The 12,564-nt window shown below is 39.8% G+C and overlaps 1 protein-coding gene across 2 annotated transcripts in view; it reads right to left on the minus strand.

Moving 5' to 3' along the window:
* The window catches only part of LOC139445567 (metabotropic glutamate receptor 3-like), a 94,091-nt gene that overhangs the window by 9,897 nt on the left and 71,630 nt on the right, over nt 1-12,564 (minus strand). The window lies entirely within an intron of this gene.

The following is a 12,564-nucleotide window of genomic DNA, read 5'->3' on the forward strand; positions in this document are numbered from 1 at the left end:
CATGTGAATTGATAATAGTGCAACGCATAGCGTATTCAGTGTGTGCACGGGTTCCGCATAGCCATCATCAAGCCATCAACGTCTGTCTGTCAGTTTTGTGTGACAGCTCAGACAACGATACAGTTCCGAACAAATAAAACACATCGTTCACAAATGCAGTCCGTGCACAAAGGTAAGATACTGGAATTATACAAGCACAGCCGTAAGTGGTCTTTGAAATGAGAAATTCAGATAAAAGAGGCACTGTGACATTTCCATTTTCAACACTGCGGTTGACATTTTTTGTGGTAAACCATTTAATCTCGAAATTATCTCGGATACTTAAAAATCGATATATTATCGAAATCGAAATTGACATTCCTTATTCCTTATACATCAACATTTATCCCTCTATCGAAATTAACCCTCTATGTCGACATTTACTGATCCTAAACCCTCCTTATACATCTACAATTGCCCTCTATGTCGACATTAAGTAATCCCAAACCCTCCTCATACATCTACAATTGCCCTCTATGTCGACATAAACTAATCCCAAACCCTCCTCATACATCTACAATTGCCGTCTATGTCGACATTAACTAATCCCAAAACCTCCTTATACATCTACAATTGCCCTCTATGTCGACATTAACTGATCCCAAACCCTCCTTATACATCTACATTTATCCATCTTAACTTATCCCAAACCCTCCTTATGCATCCACAATTGCCCTCTATGTCGACATTAACTAATCCCAAACCCTCCTTATACATCCACAATTGCCCTCTATGTCGAAATGAACTAATACCAAACCGTTCTCATAATCCGCATTTATCCCTCTCAACTAATCCAAAAACGTCCTTATACATCCACAGTTATCCCACTGTCGAAATTAACTAATCAAAAACCGTCATTATGCATCCACATGTATCCATCTGTGTCTAAACTAACTCATATTCCCATACCGTCCTTATACATCCACATTTATCCCTCTATGTTTAAAATAACTAATCCCAAACCGTCCTTATACATTCACAATTGTCCCCTATGTCGACATTAACTAATCCCAAACTATACTTATACGTCCACATTTATCACTCTATGTCGACATTAACTTGTCCCAAACTGTCCTTTCATATCCACATTTATCTCTCTATGTCGAAATAAACTAATACCAAACCGTTCTCATTATCCGCATTTATCCCTCTCAACTAATCCAAAAACATTCACCGTTATCCCTCTGTCGACATTAACTAATCCAAAACCGTCGTTATGCATCCACATTCAACCATCTATGTCGAAATTAACTCATATTGCCAAACATTCCTTATACATCCACATGTATCCCTCGATGTCGAAATTAACTAATACCAAACCGTTCTCAGACATGCACATTTATCCCTCTTAACGTATCCCAATCCGTCCTTATACATCCATATTTGTCCCTCGATGTCGAAAATAACCGATCTCAAACCGTTCTCATACATCCACAATTATCCTAGAACGACATTGGCGGACTTCATCTAACACCATATAGTATAAAATCCACCCACCGCACAACAAACACGGAAATTTCTCTGCCACTCGTACGTCAACCTTCCAACATCGTCCTGATAATGACAATCTTACAGTAGTCATACAATCAGACGACAAGAACAACAATTACTTATGTCTTTATGGTCCTGGTAAAATGGGAGCCCAATTTCCCCAAATTCTAACGTTGCTGATAACACATGCTAGAGTTACAGGCCTGGAGCAATACTATCTGATGTCTCCAATCTATATGTTCAATATCAATTATCTACCCAGAATACTTTTGCACTATAGGCCCGAGTAATGGCATTTAAGTAGATGGTGCGCTGGAGGCTGTTTCCAAAACCATGGTCAGTTCAGTAGAAGAAAAGCACGCCCTTCCAGTGAATATCCAGCAACAAATAACTTAATGCGTGCTGTAGTACATCGCTCAACACAAGTGATCAAGTCCATTTATTAATCTTCCTATCTAGTCATTACTGGCATTGAGGACTCCTGGTGGTCTGTCAGACCGTCAGCATGCTGGCTGCATTGTAACCACTGTAAGCTCTTTTCGGCTTCAAATGTGATAAACACGTTAAAGTGATTTTGTATAAAGTCAATATCTGTGACACTTAATTAACTTTACTTTACAAACATAATTCACATTTTTCTAAACGTTGGGTTAGAGGAAAATAACATTATAATTTCTAATGTCCAGGGTCGTATAACTAAAGCGACAAAAATATTTCCATAATCATAAGTCTCAGATTCCACGGTAACGGTGACGACTACATCTTAAGCATGTGTTTATCAAATAGTGATAATACAAGGTAGTCGTGAAAAGGTTTCCTGCCCACCGATGGCACCCGTAACACACACATGCTGGGCAAGTCAAATGTTCAAATGTAAACATATAATCAAAATAGGAACATCATTTTTGTCAATCATTGGACATCATTTGACTCAAGGATGCGTCAAGGTTGCAATGTCCTCCATATGTCTTCCATGAAGCTTGTAAAGCTTTACTGAGGCCTTGAAGGCGTAGCCCTGATAAAAAGACTTTTGAGCAAGAGTCATATGACGCTCTTGAAACGCGTGGAAAGCGCATGCTCAATTGTACCTAACACGTTGTGAAATGTACACATCAAAGGCTTCTAAAAACTATTTACAAAAGGACATGAAAAACAGAGATTCATGGCGAGATTGACGTTTTAAAACACACATAAGTAATAGGTCAAGATTTATACATGAAATATAGCCACCAAAGGCTAATATATTACGAAAGGACATGAGAAACCGGAAGTTTATAGCGAATTTAGTTATAGGTCAAGACTTATACATTTATATATCCTTTTTCCTATCTCTTTGATTTACTCGTATCCAAAACGTGACAAGGCATCTATACGATATCCACATACAAGCGATCGTCGTCCATAAGCTGAATTCTCTTGTCTGTGTTTCATCCGTCAATAACAGGTTTATTGCTATTGATTGACCTAACATATCAACGATATTTGCTCCATATCATTGACCTAAATTTTCACAGTCATTGTGTTTTAGAAATGTGGTTTCAAGCAAGCGGAAGGAATTGTGCAATATTGACGCACATCTACTTGAATTACCCTTGTCCCTGGTTTAACGCACATGTCCCTGACGACTGTCCACGACATCGTCGACGAGTTGTTTACACAGACGGTGAGTAGGAATCATAATATAGCATCCACAAATCTCAGAGACAATGAACATATTCCTCCACTCCTTGAGAATATTCTAGCCCCACAGAAATCGAAGTGTGAAGAATTCCGATGCAGTGGTGGACACAGCTAAGCAATGATCGCCTGGAATCTGAGGATCAATGTGTGAGCCCTTCGGCCACCTGGGATATTTCTTAATGATCGGCCAACTTTGGACATGGTCAGTGCAATTCCCTCCCGTCTGCTTCGATAAAACCAGATCATTAAATGCCATTTTCTCACATCGTCTAATGAAGTCAAACATTCCACTCCTCCTAACCGCTTTTTGACGATTACGGGAATTTAACTGGTTTCTTTGAGGTTACAGCCATGGGGATTTGATCTGGAATACCGCTTGTAGTCTAGAGGCGGAATATGGAACTTATCACAAGGACAATACCAATTTGGACCATTTCTACTCCTGATTGATCATGCTGGGGAAAGTCACTGACGGCTTAAGAATCTAAATCCTGCAGAAGTAGGACCAACTTGAACAATGTAATGAAATGAATCATTATTTAAAAACGTGTCATGTTAAATTTCCTCTTGCTTTTTCAAAAGCCTCTCTTCGGGGATTAACCAGCCAGAGAAGTCACACATATGATGTCCCAAATGAATTGTTTGTTCGAACAGGTAAATAAGAGTGAGTTCCGGGGCGTTCAAGTTGCGAGTTGATATTGCATTTTCACGCATAGCCATCTTTTGTGTGAATAATTAGAAAAAAGCTTTCGAGATATCTCCCGTGGCAAACACTGAATGACGTCATTGACACCTATTCGTCAACTATCAGAGCAAGCGATAAGTAGGTATACGCCATTCAATGCGAAGTAAGATGTAATAAAGCGATAACTGCCAAAAATAAATCCCATAGACGATTTCCCTGTCCATTAAAGACGTGGAATAATCTGCATTATTAAACACCAACTTTTTTATTTGGAACGTGTGCAGAAGATTCAAAACGTCAACGCAAGAGAATAATCGGTCTCGATTATGAAAGGCAAAATTGTGGTGAAACCAGGTGTATGCGAAAAGGGTAAGCATATCCTGCACTACCGGTAGCACACACCGCTGACATACTTTTCATGAAAAGTAGACTGTTTGTATATTAATGGACATAAATGCATTTTTAAATGCATTCTTTACATGAGATGGTTTGAAGACATTTGCCAGTATCAAGCAACAGCTCTCACAAAGTATCTCTAAATATGGCGTTGATTTAAACAGGTGATCCAATTGCAGCTAACATTATGGTACTCCCAGCGTTAAACATCCTTGAATGCTCGTGAAGCTATCTTACAGAGAATGTATATTTTAATTTAGAAATAAACGACGAATGGGAGTTATAAATCGCCAAATAAAACACTGCAGGGAGAATACACAGTGAGGGGCTCACTATCTCAGTGGGCTAGCACTATAAATCGACATCAGTCCGTTTGGGTTTATATCACGGCGTGTCAGCTTAATGTGGGAGGAAAACCCGAAGTAATGCAGGTTTTAGACGTACGGTCACCTCTTCGTTGAAATCTCTCTCTTACAGGACGACTTCGCATGGCAGGGATGATACTGTGCGGCGTCAGACAGCAAATCCTTTTCTATTCGAAACGTGCGTGTGGTGGTTGCTCCCGGAAGGGCACTTTTTGCGAACACCTTGTGTCATTCATATCATTTTCAAATATTGCCTTTTTCCCAAGTGGAATCTGTTTCCGTGGATTTCCGAAAAAGGTTACTCGGTTGACGTTTTGCATTTTCTTGTTTGATACGATTACAGGCAACCGTATGTTTAAATTCTCAGAAATGGTGTTTTTTGTCTGTAAACGAATGTATGATTCCTTCTGTCATCATGGCGGACAACACTTCCTGATCAGCGGATCAAGTGAAAAGTGACGTGAACGATTCTCCCACACCTGCAATCATGTTTAAATGATTCCAAGGGGACTATTTACGTCATGTATAGTCCCGCTGCCATGTTTCTACAGACAATGCCGGTATCACTAAATATTTCACACTCCGGCACACAGTACCGAGTTGTATCACAATCTCTGTTTACCCCGCACCAATGCAGTCTCTGTTAGGACGATAAGCTAACTCTTGTTTTTACGCCTCATCGATTCCTTTGTCAGAGTACGCATTTAATATGTGGTTGAAAGCGTGATGTGCCAAAAAAATATGTGTCGCTGGTCAACACAGCAAATCAACTTGGAGAAATAAATAGTGTTTCCTGGCGTTTCCAAGCTTGGAAATATAACCGTTTCCATTCGTTTCCAAAGTGTTTCAAACATTTTAAACTGGTAAAAGGTTATAGTTTAAAATGTACACATACATCGCGGTATTGCTGATCAAACAGAACTACAAGGTAAACTGTGCTCAACTTGTTCGTTTAGTCATCTCGTCCAGCATTCTGAGAAATCCACACTGGATTTTGGATTCGTTAGTTTTACAAGATCACGTGACTATGACATTGTCACATCAAAATCTGGCGGCAGTCGTGATCCTCATATAAGTAAAGTTATATATCAAATTGTAAAGTCAGTTGTATAATCTTTCTAAACAGCATCCGTCAACGTTTCAGGAAAGTGTGATGGGGTCTTGCATCGCACGGAATTTTGTGATACAATGCAATATCACCTCTCCATTGTTCCCAGGGTCTCGGAATTAGTGGACCCCAATGGTACGTTTCCTTGAGGCCCGTCACTCAATTGACATAAAAATAAAACGTCAACGACAGAGAATAATCGAAAGAAATAGATTCCATTGGGCGTAAAAGGCAAAATAGCGGTGACGATTATATGGATGGATCACTGTGAATCCCTGATGACACCAGGTGCTCGCAAAAAGGGTTACCACGTCTTTCCCTACAGGTTCACCCGTTCATAACAAAAAGTATGTGTTGGCTGCCTGACGCCGCACAGCAGTACTCCTGTCATGTTGCCCACACTCTGTCCCGACATACCCCAAGGCCTGATCGTTACTTAGATGCTAACTGTCATTTTTACAAACGTCACGTTTTGAAAACTGACAGTAATTGTCAGGGGCATAAGATAAGGAATATTCAGAGGTGTTGTTGAAAAGTTAGGTGGCATCATTTTCCAAGATTGAGTCTCGTTTTGATGGCACATGACAGGAATTCACCACAGAGAAATACAGAAACCCCCAGGGAAGCAATGACTTTTGAACATAAAGGCCTCATAGTATTATTTTGATGATTCTTGGATGGTTTTCCTTAATTTGTAGCTCAAATGTAGCATTATATAATAAATGTCTCTCAAAGCGCGAACAAAATGACATCGTGGTTTGCCCGCGGACGTTATTACTTGTCATCGCATATCAATAAAAAATCCGTTTTATGTGCACCTGGTATAGCTGCTATCTAATTAATGTATTCTGGCATTGTCCAGAAGCTGTTAATTGTGACTTACTTCTTTGCGGGCCTATTTGAAATGCTGCGCATGGGGTTGAATTTATTGATTCTCCGACAGTACTACAAAGAATGACCACAACACGATAATTAAGCCTCCAAATGTGCAAACATTTGCTGAAAAGTCCGTTTAACACTCAACACATTGCACCAGAACCATCGAGAATGGTCATCCCGACTGTTTAATGTCACACCAAGGTTAACAAAGTCAAGGCTATGAACACTACAAATATTCAACATCCATGTTGATAGTGCAAATATACTTAGGTAGTTATTTGCCATGCATTTCAGCTAGGTTTCAGCCTGGTATATGCTATCGCGCTGTGTCACTACATAAGTTTACTTAGGCGCACCGGAAACATTTCGATGTATCATCATTTATTTTAAATCTCAGTATCAGTCTCTAAAAAAGGCATCACGTTATTTCAATGAGTGAAACGACAGGATCCAATGTCATTTGAATGCTGAACTAGTTAAGAGATAAAGTGAAATGAGAGTGCATATATGCTGAGGCATGTCCTTCGATGAACGAGCCCATGTAGCTATTGATTACTTGCCAAACAAAGTTACGAGCCAGGGACTCTTATCAATAAAATCTTAATAAAAATGGACGAGTATGGCAGAAAGAGAGGCTTTACTACTCTGGAGAAGAGGGATAGAATATCGCAGTCATTGTTTTGCCGATGTACACTGTCATTCTGAGCGTTGCGGTTAAATAAATCAAACTGGGAATGATTTCACTTAAATACGTTTCTTTTTCATATCTCATTAAATTATCACGTTCACGTAAATTATTAGCACGAGTTGGTCAAGTGAAGATAATTGGAATGATTGTATGTGCCACAAGATCTATAGTCCACCCACGAAGTCGAATATGATCATAACGCCATTTTATCGAGCGTTTGTGTAGCTCGAATAAGCATTACATTTGAACAAATCAGAACCATCATGTTCTGTAGCTCACCTCTCTTTGTTTTGGTTGACAATGAGAAAGATTACTTTTTTTATCATATAACACACTGATATGTGAACAAGGGACCGATTATGTAATAATCGGCTGTGGGATGTTGTACGGGGGAGGCAGCAACGCCAGCCTCCTAAACGCTGAGGTGCCAGATGGGATGTCGAACAAAGGTAGCAGGGTAAGAGATCAAAAACTAATTATATGTTATTCAACACACCATACACATAATGAACATCAAAAACGACATCTTCCGCGAAATCAAATTGCAGAAGGAGATGTGGAAATGCAGTAAATCAAGGTAATCATAGGTTTGTAGGGTCAAAGGACGCCAACAGCGTGTTAAATATTATTTAAGTGCTGAAGGCTAGTATTAAAGTTTAAATGCATGCAATACTGTGATAATGATGATGCAATTATGTCTGCGATGTGGGAATAATGAATTTTTCATAGGGATGCTGACTTTTCACATAGGGATGCAATTGCAGGTCTCTGTGAGCACTTTTAAGACACACCATTGCTTGGATCATCAACACAAATTGTTGCCTTATAGAAGACAATGTGGCATGCAATAGGCTCATTTGAACGTTTGTTTAGGTGAACTAAAATATCACGTTGTAAAAACCTCGTAAATACAAAAACAGTTTGCGTGTGTTTATGTTATAATCGTTGTACCAAGCAACCATTTTGCATTCAAAACATGTCTACGGCATAAATCACAAACCCATATTTTTGTACGACAAAGCAAATGTGGCACCAAGATTCTCGGAGGTTTTCTTTACAGCACAACCATACGATCAATAGCTACATGGATTTTCCTGTTATTTTGGGGATATCAGTAAACGTAAACAGATACCATCAACTAAGACTACACAGGACTGGTCTAACGGCTAATGTTCTGGTGCAGCCATTTAATGGACACTGTCATTGGCCGCTACATATTAAAAATTCATCATCAGTTATGTAGTCATTGTACAGCATTGCCATTGCTCGCCGGTGTTTTATCGGTTTTGTCAAAAGCCGACAACACAAGGAGAGTTTTACAAGTTGATAGATCATCTTAGCGCCATTTTTGGCAGTGCTTTGAAATGTCTAATTAAAATAGAGGAATTTCTTGTCAAAGGCCACGTCAACGATCCTTGTGGGCGGGTTAAACGAGACGACGCGAGAAACATTGAGAGAAGCTTTCGTGAGTCGCTTGGTTTTTTTTTTTATTGATTCCTACTAGACCATTGTTGTTCTGTGTTATTGGTTGTTTTGCCACGAGGAAGCCCTTGCATCTATATACAAAACCCTTATCAACCAGGCTTCTGGCGTTAACGCACTCGTTATTGGAGATTACATATGCTGTGCTAAGCATATTATGTAGGTGCTTCCTGCAACGTAAGTATTTTGTTCTCGTCAACCAGGGCATATGTTGACATAATGTGCATCATCTAATAAAGCAAAGCTTTCAAATGTAGTCGATAGGATACCTGGTGCACGAATACAAACTTCTAGGTTCACAAGAGGCGCATTTTCTTGTGTAGCTAACGGGATGTGGCTCTTTGCATGTTTGGAAATATCGATCTTTCTATCTATGTTTTAGTTCTGAAAATGCATAACAGATTTTACGGCTTACAATCTGCAATTCGCCTTAGCTAAAGAAAAATGTGTTCATTTGTAAACGAATGCAAAGCATCAGCTTATTAAATTTAAATTATTCCAATGGGGATTGTTCTGTCCGAACAGGATGTGTGAGTAGTACACCAGACCAACTATTTGCAATGGGGGAATCGATGTTGTGATAAGACAACTATGTCCTTTTAAAATAGAAGTATAATTGTCAGTAAGCACAAGTCTGTGCCCAAGTGTCGCTCTGTCCAAGTATATAGATCGAACGCGTCTTTACTGCATCCAGCATGATTGTGAGCTAAAACGTGATCCATACGTGATCGAACGTCAAATAGGATAAAGGAAATTGTCATTACTCCAAGGTAGTGAGTGAGTGAGTGAGTTGGATTTAACACCGCTTTTAAAGGTATTCCCGTCATATCGCGGCGTGTCAGCTTAATGTGGGAGGAAAGCCCGAAGTGATGCAGGTTTCAGACGTTGACCACTTCGGTGAATCCCACGAGCACGGGTATGGTGCTGACAAACCTAGAAACATAATTGGAGCGAACCGGTATTCGAACCCACAATCATAGGTTTCTGGCGTGCCCAAGGAACGCAACTCTGCACAGCGAATCGCGGCTCCTAAGGCGACAGGGCCACCCGTGCCCCTCCAAGGTAGTGATTGAGTAGGTTGGGTTTATACCACGGCGTGTCAGCTTAATGTGGGAGGAAAACCCGAAGTAATGCAGGTTTTAGACGTAAATTGAAATCTCTCTCTTGAAAATAAGTTCGAAGAAGAACAATATTTTCGGCAGATCAAAATTGATAATTTTTTCTAACTGCAGATTTCATAATAATACATGTACAAAATAGTTGGATACAAAACCAGACCAAAGTTGGATCTGAATTAAGTGAGCTGTCTTCAGAGACCAAGTATTTAGGACCCGCAATACAGTTTACAACGTAAAGATGGAGGGACGGACGGCAGACAACGCGTCTCGCAATAATCACCTGTGTCCAACGAACTATAATTATTATACATTTTGCAAATAACTTGGAAGTGTAGTCAGTGTTTCTGTCTGACCTTTCGTCCATAGAATTTTTGACAATACCAGTGCATGCATGGTATGAGTTGCACATGACATACAGGCTACTTCAAACACAGATGGAAAACCCCATGCTAGTCTGTCGGTTGGGATCAACTTCAAGTCGTTGGTATTGTTGGACGAGGGGACGTTGGAATCGATGCTGGACTGCAATCGTAACCGTGTGCTTATATTTGCAGTGTAAACTATACAGCCAAGTGCTAAATGCGAGCAATCAAACACTAGCTGTAATACCCGTGACCTACACTGACATGGTATACAGCCTGGCATAAGCTTTGTTTAACCTCGTTAAACCGAACTGTTTACGTTCCGTCGCCCTGACGGGAGGGGAATTTTCATCATATAATTTCAGTCGATAATGTGTTCCAAATGTCAATCAGAAGGTGAAGGGGCATCAGATCCGGACTAGCTGTGTTCAGCTGGAGGGGTCATAAATGAACGATATAGACATAAAGAAACCCACGTGCTATAGATTATTTCCGAAACATTTCCTGTCCGGCGTAAAGAACGCTCTAGTATCGCGACGTTTTAGTCATTTAGGGTTTTATATTGGGGATGTTGGATGGGGTTTAATATAACTTGTCAATATAAAAAAATAGTTATGCTTCAGAGCGTTGAAAATAAGAAAATGTCTGCCACAAAAATACATTGTTGCAAGGTGTTTTCTTTAGAAAAATCAGGCTCAACGTTTTAAGTTGGAAAATAACTGGTGTTGGTAACAATAGCTAATCTACAGAGAAAATCCCAAAACACACACACACACACACACACACACACACACACACACACACACACACACACACACACACACACACACACACACAAAACACAAACGCAAACACAAACACACAACGCACACATACACACACAACATACACACACACCGGGGAATATCCAATGTTCGGCCCCTTAACATAATGCAACGCAGTGCTAAACGAAGAAGTACATCAGAAGAGGAACGTGTTGATTTTAAAGCTTGGCAAATCAAATACCATATAGTCTCTTGCAGTGTACATCGCCCGTGACATGTTTGTCGATTGGATTTGTTGAAATTAATTTTGAAAGTGATAATTGCAGCTCCAGCAACACTTTGAATGAGTGTTGTTCCAGCAAAACGATGACCGTCGGTGTAATGACGTCATTGCGTCTCTTATTCCTTTTGTTATTAAGGATTAAAGCTAAACATGGATCTACAGTGAGTGAATGGCCCAAGAGTATTTTAGCATTTATTTTCATGGCCTGTCAGCTTGATGTGTGAGGAAAGACAGCCGTGATGAGGTCTGAGGCGTTAATCACTATGGTGACACCCACTAGCAAGGGCATGGTGCTGACAAATCTGGAAACATAATAAGGACGAATCTGGAATTTGAACCCACGACCATAGGTTTTTGACACGCCTAAGGGACGCAACTCTGCACAGCGACTTGGGCGCCTCAGACTTCTACTATGATGTCAGTAATAGTGATCTGATGTAAATATTTTTTGCAACACATACGAATAGAAAGGTACTTGTTTTCTACAGTGATATTCTTGTAAAAAAAAATTGTTTGAATGATATGTCAATGATTTGCAACCTGTCAGTATTTTCATCAAGAGATCGGATGTTATTGCCAAGAAAGTTGATTTTGAAAATAATATATTTTAATCAAGACATGGTTGAGGTTGCGAGATACCATTAGTTACATTATAGAACATAAACAAATAAAAAACGAAAGCTGTGAAAAAAAACGTTCAAACGTGTGTCGGACTTAATGTCTTTCGGCAACGATGTTTTGGACTGCATCGTGTACAGAATACATTGGTGATCGGGACGAATCCCTCTGAAGGGGGATAAGCATCACAATCGCGTTCCTAAACCCGGTTCTGGTGGCGCAACTCCATTAGATAATTAAACTTTCTTTTTTCGCAAGGATGCTACCACTACGCTACGATTGAATTCTAGATGCGACTTAGTTTTGATGCGTCCCACATTGCAAACAGTGCGAGTTTGTCGTAAATATAATCTTTAGCAAATGGAATTGTCGATACTGACTATGTGAAATAATCAGGACTTACTGCCCCATCAAAGATGAACCAGGTCTTGTGGTACAACTGGGCGCGCTATCCTCACGTGAAGAAGTGATTACTTCTTCCTTCCGATCCTATTCTGAACTAGCGGTTTTTTTCTTTCTTTTGCGGAGTACATGTAGGTTGTCAGGCAAGCGCTAATCAAAATGTGGCTTCAGTAAATGTATAAATATTTTCTTATTATTTTTGTA

Source organism: Haliotis cracherodii, unplaced genomic scaffold (assembly GCF_022045235.1).
Source record: "Haliotis cracherodii isolate W230 unplaced genomic scaffold, xgHalCrac1.p SCAF_6, whole genome shotgun sequence".
In the NCBI taxonomy this organism is placed as follows: Eukaryota; Metazoa; Mollusca; class Gastropoda; order Lepetellida; family Haliotidae; genus Haliotis; species Haliotis cracherodii.